The sequence below is a fragment of the Saimiri boliviensis genome, chromosome 5 (assembly GCF_048565385.1).
Source record: "Saimiri boliviensis isolate mSaiBol1 chromosome 5, mSaiBol1.pri, whole genome shotgun sequence".
Taxonomy (NCBI): Eukaryota; Metazoa; Chordata; class Mammalia; order Primates; family Cebidae; genus Saimiri; species Saimiri boliviensis.
Genome location: NC_133453.1, coordinates 66,919,761 through 66,934,770, shown reverse-complemented (window position 1 = coordinate 66,934,770; position 15,010 = coordinate 66,919,761). Strand labels below are relative to the sequence as shown.

General features: G+C 40.3%; 1 protein-coding gene across 6 annotated transcripts in view; it reads left to right on the top strand.

Moving 5' to 3' along the window:
- Positions 1-15,010, top strand: part of RAPGEF4 (Rap guanine nucleotide exchange factor 4) — a 329,303-nt gene that overhangs the window by 121,764 nt on the left and 192,529 nt on the right. For 2 of the 6 annotated variants that reach the window (XM_003921864.4, XM_003921862.4), the window contains exon 1: positions 8,634-11,719. The exons of the other annotated variants lie outside the window; for them this stretch is intronic. The gene's annotated coding sequence lies outside the window, so the exon portion shown is untranslated. Of the gene's footprint in view, positions 1-8,633; positions 11,720-15,010 lie in introns of those variants that run through there. 6 annotated transcript variants of the gene reach the window in all.

Here is a 15,010-nt window from a genome sequence, read left to right as displayed (position 1 = left end):
AAAGAGCCTCAGATTGCAGTGCAGTTTGGAGAATGTCTCTGCAAGCCTGATGGAGAGTGTTGATGCAAAAATTGCTTGTCAACAAGTTTTGCATTGGGCAGAAATGACAGCCCTCCCTACCGTTCTTATCACTGACTAACTTTAAAGAATACAGCTTTGATTCACTCACAATAGATCTAAAAATTACTGCAGTTGCATGCTGTCAGCTAGCTGCACTCTTCACAGCTGATTGGCAAGTTTCTTCTAGAAGGGAGATCCTCCTAGAAGTAGATATTTTACTTCTAGAAGTAGGCACCTTCGTGGCTGCCACAAATTCCATTTTAATTTTCGCGTTGGCTTTTCAATCGTTTCTTTTGCATTAATTTTTAATGGTTGCTCTGGGGATTGCCACATATATTAACTTTTCACATTCCACTTGGAATTTATATTGTACTGTTTCATGTAAAATACTGAATCTGAAAGTGGTATAATTCCATTTACTGCCCCCCGAATCCTTTATATTATTGTTGATGATATTATACCTATCTATGTTATAACCTCCAAAATGCAGTGTTAGAATGTTTTATTTCAGAATGCTGGGAAGATGGCCGCCTAAGAACAGCTCAGGACTTCAGCTCCCAGTGAAGGTGCAGAGGGTGAGTGGACGCCGCATTTCCAGACGAACTCTTACTGCCCACAGACCAGGAGATACCCAGGCAGAGGGGTCGCCAGCGTCGCAGTCTCAGCCGATGCGGCTGTTTTGGCCCCCACGGGGCTGATTCAGCCCGCGCGGCTGCTGTGACCACTCCCTGTTGCTGCGGTTCTCCATACAAAAGCCAGTGGTCTGGGAGCCCTCTTAGCTGGCGAGCAGAGCCCTGAGACGGCAGAGTTGCCCATTCATCTGAAATAGCAAGTCAGGCCAGGAGATTCCTAGGCAAAAAATCCGCCAGGAGCCGGCGCCACAGTTCGAGCCAACTCCCTGAGTCGCAGCACGGGAGATCCCGGCGCCTTTTCAGCAGGCCACCGGAAAGCGGGGTCGTTCAACTTAAAAGACTCTGAGTCAGGGAGCCAGGTGATCAGGCTCGGTTGGTCCCACCCCTCCACCCCCAACAACAATGAAAACAAAAACAGTAATTGGAAACCCTCTGGGTTGAGCCCTCCAAACCAAGCACAGCTGAACCCGGACGGTCCGGCTCCGTGGGGGAGGGGCTTCCGCCATTACTGAGACTCTCCACCGCTATGGAGGCAGGATGCCGTTGCCGAGGCAACCCGCCGTTGCCGAGGCAACCTGCCACAACAGAGAGAGTCCGCCATAACAGAGGCGGGGCCACCATTGACGAGACAGTTCTAACTACGCCCATATAAAAAGGACTACAGGGAAGAGCTCAGGGCAGCTGGGCGGAGCCCACAGCAGCTCAGCAAAGCCCCTGCGGGCAGGCAGTGGCTAGGCGTGCTGCTAGCTGGGCGGTCCGACCTGAAAAAAAAATCAAAAAAGGCAGTAGTGCAACGGAAACTCATAAAGCTCCAACTCCCTGAGACAGAGACAGACAACAGGTGGATAAACCCACAAAAATGGGAAGAAACCAGCGCAAAAAGGATGAAAACTCCCAAAACCAGAACACCTCTCCTCCTAAAAGGGATCACAACTCCTCACCAGCAAGGGAACCAGACCGGATGGAGAAGGAGGGTGATGAAATGACAGAATCAGACTTCAGAAGGTGGGTAGTAAGAAACTACAATGAGCTAAAAGAACATGTTCTAACCCAACGCAAAGAAAAGAGGAACCTTGAAAAAAGATTGGACAAACTGCTGACGAGAATGGACAGCATAGAGAGGAGTATAAGTGAATTGATGGAGCTGAAAAACGCAACACGAGAACTTCGTGAAGCATGCACAAGCTTCAACAGCCGAATTGACCAAGCAGAAGAAAGGATATCAGAGGTCGAAGATCAACTCAATGAAATAAAAAGAGAAGGCAAGAACAGAGAAAAAAGCGCAAAAAGGAATGAACAAAATTTTCAAGAAATGTGGGACTATGTGAAAAGACCTAATCTACGTCTGATAGGTGTACCTGAATGTGATGAAGAGAATGAATCCAAGCTGGAAAATACTCTTCAGGATATTATCCAGGAAAACTTCCCCAACCTAGCAAGGCAGACCAATATTCAAATCCAGGAAATACAGAGAACACCACAGAGATATTCCTCAAGAAGAGCAACCCCAAGGCACATAATCGTCAGATTCACCAGGGTTGAAATGAAAGAGAAAATGCTAAGGGCAGCCAGAGAGAAAGGTCAGGTTACCCACAAAGGGAAGCCCATTAGACTCACAGCAGATCTCTCAGCAGAAACCCTACAAGCCAGAAGAGATTGGGGGCCAATATTCAACATCCTTAAAGAAAAGAACTTTCAACCCAGAATCTCCTATCCAGCCAAACTAAGCTTCATAAGTGAAGGAAAAATAAAATCCTTTGTGAACAAGCAAGCACTCAGAGATTTCATCACCACCAAACCTGCTCTACAAGAACTCCTGAAAGAGGCTCTACACATATAAAGGAACAACCAGTACCAGCCACTCCAAAAACACACCAAATGGTAAAAGAGCATCAACACAATCAAGAATCTGCATCAACTAACCAACAAAACAGCCAGGTAGCATCAAAATGACAGTATCAAATTCACACATAACAATACTATCCCTAAATGTCAATGGACTAAATGCCCCAATCAAAAGACACAGACTGGCAAATTGGATAAAAAGCCAAAACCCATCAGTGTGCTGTATCCAGGAAACCCATCTTACATGCAAGGATACACAAAGGCTCAAAATAAAGGGATGGAGGAAGATCTACCAAGCAAATGGAGAGCAAAAAAAGGCAGGAGTTGCAATTCTCATCTCTGATAAAATAGACTTTAAAGCAACAAAGATCAAAAGAGACAAAGAAGGACATTACATAATGGTAAAAAGATCACTGCAACAAGAAGAGCTAACGATCCTAAATATATACGCACCCAATACAGGAGCACCCAGATAAATAAGGCAAGTTCTTAATGACTTACAAAGAGACTTAGACTCCCACACAATAATAGTGGGAGACTTTAACACCCCATTGTCAATATTAGACAGATCATCCAGACAGAAAATCAACAAGGATATCCAGGACCTGAATACAGACCTGGAACAAGCAAACCTAATAGACATTTACAGAACTCTCCACCCCAAATCCACAGAATATACATTCTTCTCACCACCACATCACACCTACTCTAAAATTGACCACATAATTGGCAATAAATCACTCCTCAGCAAATGCAAAAGAACAGAAATCATAACAAACAGTCTCTCAGACCACAGTGCAATCGAGTTAGAACTCAGAATGCAGAAACGAACCCAGAACCGCACAGCTTCATGGAAACTGAACAACTTGCTCTTGAATGTTGACTGGATAAACAATGAAATGAAGGCAGAAATAAAGATGTTCTTCGAAACCAATGAGAACGAAGATACAACATACCAGAATCTCTGGGACACATTTAAAGCAGTCTCTAGAGGAAAATATATAGCAATGAGTGCCCACATGAGAAGAAAGGAGAGATCTAAAATTGACACCCTATCATCAAAATTGAAAGAGCTAGAGGAGCAAGATCAAAAAAACTCAAAACCTAGCAGAAGACAGGAAATAACTAAGATCAGAGCAGAACTGAAGGAAATAGAGACACAAAAAACTCTTCAAAAAATCAATAAATCCAGGAGCTGGTTCTTTGAAAAGATCAACAAAATAGACAGACCACTAGCCAGATTAATAAAAAAGAAAAGAGAGAATAACCAAATTGATGCAATAAAAAACGATAAAGGGGATATCACCACAGATTCCACAGAAATCCAAACCATCATCCGAGATTATTACAAACAACTCTATGCACATAAACTAGTAAACCTGGAAGAAATGGATAAATTCCTGGACACCTGCATCCTCTCAAGCCTAAACCTGGAAGAAGCCGAAACCCTGAATAGACCAATAACATGGTCTGAAGTCGAGGCAGCAATAAAGAGCCTACCACCCAAGAAAAGCCCAGGTCCAGATGGGTTCACAGCTGAATTCTACCAGACATACAAAGAGGAGCTGATACCATTCCTTCTGAAACTATTCCAGACAATCCAAAAAGAGGGAATCCTTCCCAAATCATTTTACGAGACAAACATCATCCTGATACCAAAACCCGGCAGAGACTCAACAAGAAAAGAAAATTTCAGGCCAATATCCATGATGAACATAGATGCAAAAATCTTCAATAAAATACTGGCAAACCGATTGCAACAGCATATCAAAAAGCTCATCCACCATGATCAAGTAGGATTCATCCCGGGGATGCAAGGTTGGTTCAACATACACAAGTCCATAAACGTAATTCACCACATAAACAGAACCAAAGACAAAAACCACATGATTATCTCAATTGATGCAGAGAAGGCTTTTGACAAAATTCAACAACCCTTTATGCTAAAAACCCTCAATAAACTAGGTATTGACAGAACGTATCTCAAAACAATAAAAGCTATTTACGACAAACCAACAGCCAATATCATACTGAATGGGCAAAAACTGGAAGCATTCCCTTTGAAATCTGGCACTAGACAAGTGCCTCTCTCACCACTCCTATTCAATATAGTACTGGAAGTTCTAGCCAGAGCAATCAGGCAAGAAAAAGAAATAAAGGGTATCCAAATTGGAAAGGAGGAAATCAAATTGTCTCTGTTTGCAGATGACATGATTGTATATCTGGAAGACCCCATCACCTCAGCCCAAAATCTCCTGAAACTGATAAACAACTTCAGCAAAGTCTCAGGATACAAAATCAACGTGCAAAAATCACAAGCATTCCTATACACCAGTAATAGACTTCAAGAGAGCCAAATCAAGAACGCACTGCCATTCACAATTGCTACAAAGAGAATAAAGTACCTAGGAATACAACTAACAAGGAACGTAAAGGACCTCTTCAAGGAGAACTACAAGCCATTGCTCAACGAAATAAGAGAGGATACAAACAGATGGAGAAACATTCCATGTTCATGGTTAGGAAGAATCAACATCGTGAAAATGGCCATACTGCCCAAAGTAATTTAGATTCAACGCTATTCCCATCAAGCTACCAATGACCTTCTTCACAGAACTGGAAAAAAACACCTTAAACTTCATATGGAACCAAAAGAGAGCCCACATAGCCAAGTCAATTCTAAGCAAAAAGAACAAAGCAGGAGGCATCACACTACCGGACTTCAAACTATACTACAAGGCTACAGTAATCAAAACAGCATGGTACTGGTACCAAAACAGAGATATAGACCAATGGAACAGAACAGAGGTCTCAGAGGAAATACAACATACCCACAACCATCTGATCTTCGACAAACCTGATAAAAACAAGCAATGGGGAAAGGACTCCCTGTTTAATAAATGGTGTTGGGAAAACTGGCTAGCCATGTGCAGAAAGCAGAAACAGGACCCCTTCCTGACACCTTACACCAAAATTAACTCCAGATGGATTAAAGACTTAAACATCAGACCTATTACCATAAAAACCTTAGAAGAAAATCTAGGCAAAACCATTCAGGACATAGGTGTAGGCAAGGACTTCATGACCAAAACGCCAAAAGCAATGGCAACAAAAGCCAAAATAGACAAATGGGACCTAATCAAACTCCACAGCTTCTGCACGGCAAAAGAAACAGTCAGTAGAGTGAATCGGCAACCAACAGAATGGGAAAAAATTTTGCAGCCTACCCATCTGACAAGGGGCTGATATCCAGAATTTACAAAGAACTAAAGCAGATCTACAAGAAAAAAACAAACAAGCCCATTCAAAAATGGGTGAAGGATATGAACAGATACTTTACAAAAGAAGACATACAGGAGGCCAACAAACATATGAAAAAATGCTCATCATCATTGGTCATCAGAGAAATGCAAATCAAAACCACATTGAGATACCATCTCACACCAATTAGAATGGCGATCATTAAAAAATCGGGAAACAACAGATGCTGGAGAGGATGCAGAGAAATAGGAACACTTTTACACTGTTGGTGGGAATGTAAATTAATTCAACCATTGTGGAAGACAGTGTGGCGATTCCTCAAGGACCTAAAAATAGAAATCCCATTTGACCCAGCAATCCCATTACTGGGTATATATCCAAAGGATTATAAATCATTCTACTACAAGGACACATGCACACGAATGTTCATTGCAGCACTGTTTACAATAGCAAAGACCTGGAACCAACCCAAATGCCCAACGATGATAGACTGGATAGGGAAAATGTGGTACATATACACCATGGAATATTACGCAGCCATCAAAAACGATGAGTTCACGTCCTTTGTAGGGACATGGATGAACCTGGAAACCATCATTCTCAGCAAACTGACACAAGAGCAGAAAATCAAACCCATATATTCTCACTCATAGGTGGGTGTTGAACAATGAGAACACATGGACACAGGGAGGGGAGCACTACACACTGGGGTCCGTTGGGGGGAAATGGGGGAGGGGCGGGGGGGTGGGGAGGTGGGAAGAGATAGCATGGGGAGAAATGACAGATACAGGTGAGGGGATGGAAGGCAGCAAACCACACTGCCAAGTGTGTACCTATGCAACAATCTTGCATGTTCATCTCATGTACCCCAAAACCTAAAATGCAATAAAAAAAATGTTTTATTTCAATGGTTGTATATAATACACATAAAATTTTAAAGTAATATTTGTGTAGTGTCTGTCTGTCTGTTTTTCATATTTCCCCACATATATACCATTTGCAGTGATCTTCTTTCCTTCCTATAGATCTGGCTAACCACTTGGTGACTTTTAACTTCATCCTGGAGAGCTTTCTTCAATGTTTCAAGTAATGCGGCTCTGCTGGAGATTAAGTATTTTAGGTTTTGTTTTTCTGAAAATGTCTTCATTTGGCCTCCAATGTTGAAGAATATTTTGTTGAATATAGAATTCTAGCTTGACAAATAGAATTCTAGCTTGGCAAATGTTGTTTTCCTGTTGTTATTTTAGCAATGTCATTGCATTATCTTTTATTCTCTGTGAATTTTTGATGGAAATTTACTACTAATATAGTTTTCTCCTGTATGTAATATGCCAGTTTTCCCCAGGTTGCTTTTAAATTTCTCTCTTTGTCTTTGAAATTTAATAGCTCGAATATGATGTGCCTTTGCATGGGTTTTTGTTTTGTTTTGTTTTTTATTTACCTGGTTTTGGGTTTGCTGAGAATCTTGAATTTTTAAGTTTATACCTTTTTTTGCCAAATTTTGGAAATTTAGAGTTATTATTTCTTTAAATATGTTTTCTGTCTATTCTCTCTCTTCTTGTACTTCTGGAATTCCAGTTATACATATGCTATTATATCCCATTGATCCCTAAGGCCTTCTTCATTAAAAAGAGTTTTATCTGTTCTTCAGATTGGTTAATTTCTATCATTCTATCCTCAAGTTCACTGACACATTTTATTATTATTTTTCCGATCTGTTGTTGTGTCCATTCAGTGAATTTTTTTCAGATATTGTATTTTTTAGTTCTAGAATTTTCACTTGGAACTTTTTAAAAACTAATATTTCTCTGCTAAGATTTCTTTTATGACCTTGGGCATTTAGTTATAATAGCTGCTTTAAAGTCCTTGTCTGTTAATTCCAGTATCTGAATTATCTCAAGAGTTGGTCTCTTTTAGTTGGTTCCTTTTGTGGATTATATTTTTGTGTGTGTGTCTTTGAATGTGTAGTAATATTGGAATGTACTCTGAACATTGTGAGTGATACATTACAGAGATTTTGAGTACTGTCATATGCCTTTAAAGAGTATTGATTTTATGTTTTTGCAGGCAGTTAACTTGGCAAAACTCAAATTCCAATTTTATCTTCCCTGAGACAGTAGCAGACATCTCTGTTCAGTTCTTTCTTAACTGGGCAGCTTGGGGTCTGCTTCACATGTATATAGTATTGGGATCAGTCAGAGATTTGGTCAGATCTCATGTAGTAAATCTGGGGGCTTTCCCTCTGTGGGTGTCTCCTCTCTGGGATTTCCTCTTTGTTTTCCAGCCACTGTCATCTCCCTGAACTCTGTCCTTTGGTTCCTCAACCAGGAAGACTACAGGCTTTTATCTGACTCTGGCCACACTGTGAAACTGACTGGGGCTTGCCCTTAGATGAAAAGTTTTAAAAAGTTGGGTAATTTATCAAATGCCATTCTTCTAAGTGTCAGCCCCCACCCCCTACCTTTAGTTTCTGCCTGCTCTCAGTCACTCTCCAGTGCCTTCAGATAATTTTCTTATTGTTTTAAAATATTTTATCCAGGACTTATAATTGTTGTCTGTGGGAGAGCTGGTCTGATATGCATTGTTTTCATGACCAGAAGCAGAACTCTATTATCCAACTTTACAGGTGAGTTTAAAATACTTACACACACACATACACACACACACACAGAGTCTAAGACTCAGGCGTCCCCAAACTTTTTACACGGGGGGCCAGTTCACTGTCCCTCAGACCGTTGGAGGGCCGCCACATACTGTGCTCCTCTCACTGACCACCAATGAAAGAGGTGCCCCTTCCTGAAGTGCGGCGGGGGGGACCAGATAAATGGCCTCAGGGGGCCGCATGCGGCCGCGGGCCGTAGTTTGGGGACGCCTGGACTCTAAGTACTTTACCCAAGGTCATATAGCTGGTAAATGGCAGAGCCATGATTTGAACACAGACAAATCCAAGTCTTAGGATTTCTTCCAAGGGGAGGTTTCAATGGTGTGAATTTTCAGGATAATGGAAGGAAGTCTAGGAAATATTCTGGAACTTATGGGGCCTTATGGTGTCAATTCCTTATGTACCGGACTCATCCCAAGACCTCATTACTCAGTGGATATTTCATATGTCTTTGGGTGTGTACATTATTTGAGACACAAGTTTATATTCAAGGTGTAGTCAAGGATCATGATGCTCTTGGTTAACTGCAAGGTAGATCTTTAGTAATGAAAAATCCCATATTTTCAGAGTCCTGTGATGTTCGCTTGAGTCATCTTACTTAGAAACTTGTGAAATAGGCCAGGCGCTATGGTTCATGCCCATAATTCCAGCCCTTTGGGAGGCTGAGGCAGGAGGATCACTTGAGGCCAGAAGTTTGAGACCACCTAAGAAACATGTCAAAACCCCATGTGTACAAAAAGTACAAGAATTAGCTGGGTGTGGTGGCATGTACCTGGGAGGCTGAGGTGGGATGGTCACTTGAGCCCTGGAGGCTGAGGCTGTAGTGAGCCGTAATCTCACGGCAGCACTCCAGCCTGGGCGATACAGCAAGACCCTGTCTCAAAAGAAAAAAGAAAAAAAAAAGAGGAGGGAAACTGGTGAAGTTTATTGGGTGATTCTTTTAGTGATTAAAATAAGAAGAACTTTTAGGGGAAGGTAATATCTACAGTAATGTAATGAACTTAATGAGTTATTTGTTGAAAACACTCAGAACCACAGTTATAGCATAAATGGTAAACTTTTAAAAATGTAGTAGCTGACGTAAGTCATAGACTTTCAAAGCCTAACAACAGGACCAGGCTTGAGCAATTCTTGTTTTTGCATTTCTGCTCCTTCTTGACTGTTTCCCTTTTTCTCGTTTAGCTCAAGTCAGTTTAAATTAACATTCATCAAATGATTAATTTCATCTTATTCCTCTTACCCTTTGGTTTTATCTTTATGATGTATTTGCAAAGTCTGTCTTGCTCTTACTGATTTTGTCATAGTTCATGAGCTGATTTGTAGAGTAGTGAAATCTTGTTCACTTACGTTACTTTCAAACTTAAGGAGAAGGCTCCTGGGATTCTCTCGGCATCCCAAACCAGTGCTCAGATACCATACTCCAGCAACTGGCCCATAAAGAGCAGGGACTCAATACTTGATTGATTGATGGTTCTGAATGCCAGCCAGTCAGTTCTGGGAAGGTGGGCTTATCTTCCCAGTGAAATAAAACTGAGTCATTGAAGGCCATGATAAAGATTTTGGCTTTCATCCTAAGAGTAATGGGAAGCTATGCAGAGGTTTAAGCAGCCAAGTGACAAGCCCAGATTTAAATTTTTAAAATAATTTCTCTGGATGTTTGTGGAGCAGTTCATTATAACCAAGTTATAGAGCATAGAAATCAATATATGTTTTTAAAGTTTACCCAAGGGATATAATTTAAGAAGAACTGATACTCTAGATAGTCTCTTACCAGTCCTCTCAAGTTATTTCACCTGTCTGAAATTTTGAAAAACGCTGAGAAGCATAAAGTTTGAGATTGCCTTTTTCTGTTTTTGGGGAATGGGGTTGGGGAAGAACCTGAAATGTGAGTATTTTGCATTTCTGATGAGGCGTTTTATTTTATAATGAAAAATTGAAGAAATGCAGATGTCAAGGATTAGGGAAATGAATATTAAAGGCTATTAAAAATGACAAGTCTGTATTTTATGCCTACATGAAAATGGGTATGTTACAATTTGTTGATTTTAAAAAGCAAAATTTAAAATGCAATAACATGTTTCAAACTATGAAAGCAGTCATGTATTCCCTTAACAAAATACACAAAAATAGAGATGAAACTTGTATACTTTGTTACCCACCAAATTCTGTTGCTTAACAGCTGTTTAAAAGTTTTGCTGCATAAAATGAAAAAATAAACCTAATATTATTTCAGTAATCATTGTAAATCTGTGTTTAAAAAAGCATTGAGATGCTGCTAAGACAGTAGCATTTTCCAAGAGATTTAAAACTTTCATATGAAAATATACTTTGACATATTTTCCCTTCCCAAACATTTGTGGAGGTTGAGAAAATTTTAAACATGTTTTAAAGAAAAATAACTGACAGCTCCTGAACTAAACACAGCCTTTAGCTCCTGCTTCAGCTGCTGTTTGTTGATAGCAAGTTGCAACAAGGTTAATAATGATTTGTTTGATGGATTTCCCCCAATTTTTATAGCATTTTATGCTTCTTGTATGTAACTTGCTAAGTCATAGCACTCATATACCTCATTAAAATAAACATTTAAGCATGCGTATATAGAACAAATATTGGTGAAAAAAGGAAGAGATTTCTCAGAGTCCCCTGAAGATAAACTGCACCCTGGGCAGTAAGTGAAGTATCAAGTTTCTCTGTTTTTTATAAATAGTGTCGATTCTGAATTCTGGGCTGAAAAACTGGTAAATGACAGCTCTCTCTAGTATTTTCTGAGGCCATCTACTGTTTTCGAGCATAAATCATAAATGTACCTTTGAACTAAGACAGTCTCGCTGGACCTATCCTTTTGCGACTCTGACTTCCAGTCTCCATGGAATATTGAAGAGGAGGCTCGGTAGAATAAACAGTGGAATCCTTGTCCGGGAGTGAGTGCCTGGCAATTGTTTCATGGAAAACAGGGAGGGGTGGGGGACAACAACCCTGCTCTGTTCACTGGCTCTTTAATTTAGATTACCAATGATAAAGCCGGGGCTACGGCTAAAGAAAGGTAGGATGCATACGCAGAAACATGAGTGCTAATATGCTGCAGAAGAGCCAAGATAAATCAGTCCAGCTCTCATGCATCACTAAGGGAGAAGCTGACTGCAACTTGACCATGTGCCTGAGGAGTCCCATCAGTGAGAAGAGGAGAACATGGATTTAAAAAAAACTAGAATGTACCCCTAGGGCTCCTGACGTGGTGGATCTGGGAGAAGTGTCTGGTGTAAGTTTCAGCTTGTTTTATCCATGTATTTAGCAGTGTGTTCACATATACAGGAAGCTTGTTTCTCTTCTCTCTGTTTTGATGGAAGCCTCAAGCATGTTTATTTACAGTAGTAGACTTCATTTTGTATAAATGTAATATCAACCTAATGAAGTTCTTAGCAGAGAACAGTTTAGCCAGTGTTTATCCAGGAGAGAAATATAAAAAAAGTAATGGTTGTCATAACTGTCTGCAGGAAGCCTGTGGGTGAGTTGTTGTTGTTGTTGTTGTTTGGTTTTGTTTTACCGGGAAGTGAAGGGTTAGAGAAGTAGATTTTAAATAAAAAACTCAGCTATTTTGCCATTTAAAAAAAACAAAACAAAACACATTTATCACCCAGCATTTCACTCCTCCTGTGGTCTTTTGTTTTGAAAAACTGTGTTTAAATATGTAAAGCCAGCCTGCTAGAAACGCATTATATTTCATGACTGGGATGTTTGTATTGTTTCATATCTGTTATTAGACAAAATAATCATAAAGGGTGTTTTCTATGGACCTTTTTATATTCCAAAATTAAGTACAGATGGTAATTTTCAGCAGTTTTAAAAATTTGTCAATTATTTAATTTAGCATCACTTAAGCATCTGCACAAGGAGAAAGCTGAGATGGTACAGAAACTGAATGAGCATTGATTGCTAGTCTGAATTGCATCTTTAAAGTTTTTGCCTCAAATCTCTGATTTCACAGTTTATTTTTACCAAATTAGATTATCATATTTCACTATCGAGACTATGAATGGGTGGAACTCTCTGAGATATCCTACATTTCCTGTTAGAACAGGGCTTAAAGCGCCTGCTGATTGTTGCTCTGAGGGAAATTCTCATGCCCGCTCACCGAGAAGATTGCTTAAATAATGCATGGGCAAGAGCGAGGCAAGATGGAATTTATGGCCCAGACAGTGTGATCGGGCTTTTGTTCAGAGGAGACACTACTTAAGTGTGAACATACAGCATACACCGAGGCTCAGGGGAAGGGTGTAACTGAATGAAATTAGTGACCACATGATGCTGCCCACATGCTATTTCAAAACAAGCCTTAAAACAGTCCATTAATCCTATAGTGTGGTTGGAGGGAGGGAAAAGGGGGAAGCTTGGAGTGCCAGTTGCAAATAGAATCCCCCGACTGAAAAATTCCTTGGGGCAGACACAGGAAGTGAATGCTATACCAGGAAGATGGTGTCCCTGGAGAGACTGGATGTTTGGCTGATGAAATGTAGTATGGCAGTCTTGTTAGGAAAGAATAAACCTTGACCAAACTGCAGCGTTCTATACACTATGTCTTCCATCTTGTCCTAATTAGAGGAATATGTCTGCTGAATCTTAATCTGTTTAATTGTTGATAGAGCAGGCATGTGGTTTGCTATAAATACACATGAGCATTCATTTCTGAAATAATAGCTGTTGCCAAATATATGAGACCGACAGGAGTGCTGGACTAGGGAAGCTGTGCTGAATAGTTGAGTTTTGGAGGTAATGGACCAGTTGAGAATCACTGCACAGCTGGGCCAGCAGCTGCACCCAGTGCTCTGTCAAGTTTGGCCTCTAATTTCCTTGAACTTGTCCTTGTTTGCCAAAGTGATGCACATAGCAAGAACTTGCTTTAAATGAGCCCACTGCAAGCAAAAAAGACCCTTTTCAAGGAGTCTGTGTCAAAGCGTGCTGTCAACAATGGCAATGGCCAAATGAGGTATTGATTAGGCGATGGGAAGTTTGAATAATCACAAAATAAAAACCAAAGGCAAAGTGGTAGGATGAGGTAAGCTGGCAGGAGATCAGAGTACATTAAAAGGCAGCATTGGGTCATCACTGTCCTAACTAAAGGACATATGGAAAAATCCCATTATTATCTCCAGCAATAATTATCTCATAGTTAGGAAAAAATAAATCGGGCCCTGCAGCTTGGAAGGCAGCCCAGTCATCTCAACGCCTTTTTTCTTAACAGTATATTGTTCTGATATTTACTGGGACTGGGTCAGAAGGAAGTGTCAGAGAGAGGATTTTATATTAAGACGCATCCTATGACTAAATAATACAATTAGTGGCAAGCTGAGCAGAGACAGCAGCAAGTGCTCACCTTTTATCTCCTGGTTCTAACTTCAGCAAGTGTTTATTTACCATTTGCTGTGTATCTAGCATGTTCTAGATACACACTCTAACCAACTAGATTAAAAACTCTTTGAGAGCAGACACTTAGATTTATTCTTTTCTCTTATAAATCCCATCTCTTGAAAACTACTGGCCTTGATATGATAACGGCAAGTCTGTGTAGTTCCTTGACTTTAAAGGGATTAACTATTAAACCCTTGTTATGCAGATGCTTAATTTTTCTGCTGCGACACAGATCACACTCCCCTTCAGATTTGAGGGCTAGTGACTTGAACACTTGCATGTTAGGTGGTTTGGGACAAAATATGTAACCTCTTGGGAGAGGCAGTTTCCTCCTTTGTGAAATGAAGAAAGTAACATTCATCATATGGGAATAAAGAGAAGAGATGTACCTTGGTGTTAGGGGATGCTCTTCTGCCCTCACAGGATATAGCAGTATCATTTACTCTGTGGACCAGGTGTACAGTGGAGCACAGGGGAGGTGGGGACTGAGTAGGACGACAGGAAAACTGGCTAGGAGGGTGGAACAGTACCTTCGGTCAGAGTATGTCTTAGGATGGTGCCCGTGGGAATAAGGGGGAAAGGATGAATCTGAAATATGTTTCAAAGGGAAAAATGACAGAAAATGGCAGCAGATTATATTCCAATCAGGTGACAAGAAAGTGAGGAGTGAAAAGATGATGGTTTTATAATTATGGCAAAGTTTGATTTATAAATATATAAATACGTGTGTGTATGTGTTCTGTAAAAATAAAAAAGCTGAAACAATGCAACCTTTCAGGGACTTATAAACTAAAAAAAGCAAGAGAGAGGAGGAAATTGGAGTGCTCTAGTTAACTTACGTAAAGGGAAAGAGAAAAATCAATAATAAACCAATAAGATAGGTCTATGGCTGACAATAGAATGAGAATTCAAAGGAATTGCTTAAAATGGCAAATCTATGTTTGGAGTTTTTCCCAGACAAGACCCGCAATCATCAAATAATAAGGCTTTTCTGCAATCTTGGAACTTATTTAAGTTTTCCTGAGTTAAAAAATGCCACTGAGGGGATACAAACAGTGTCCGGGTTGGGAAGAAAAAAGAGCATGAGGAATGGAAATTCTCAAAATAGCTCAGTTTTAAAGAGGAAATGGGAGCCGAAAGATGG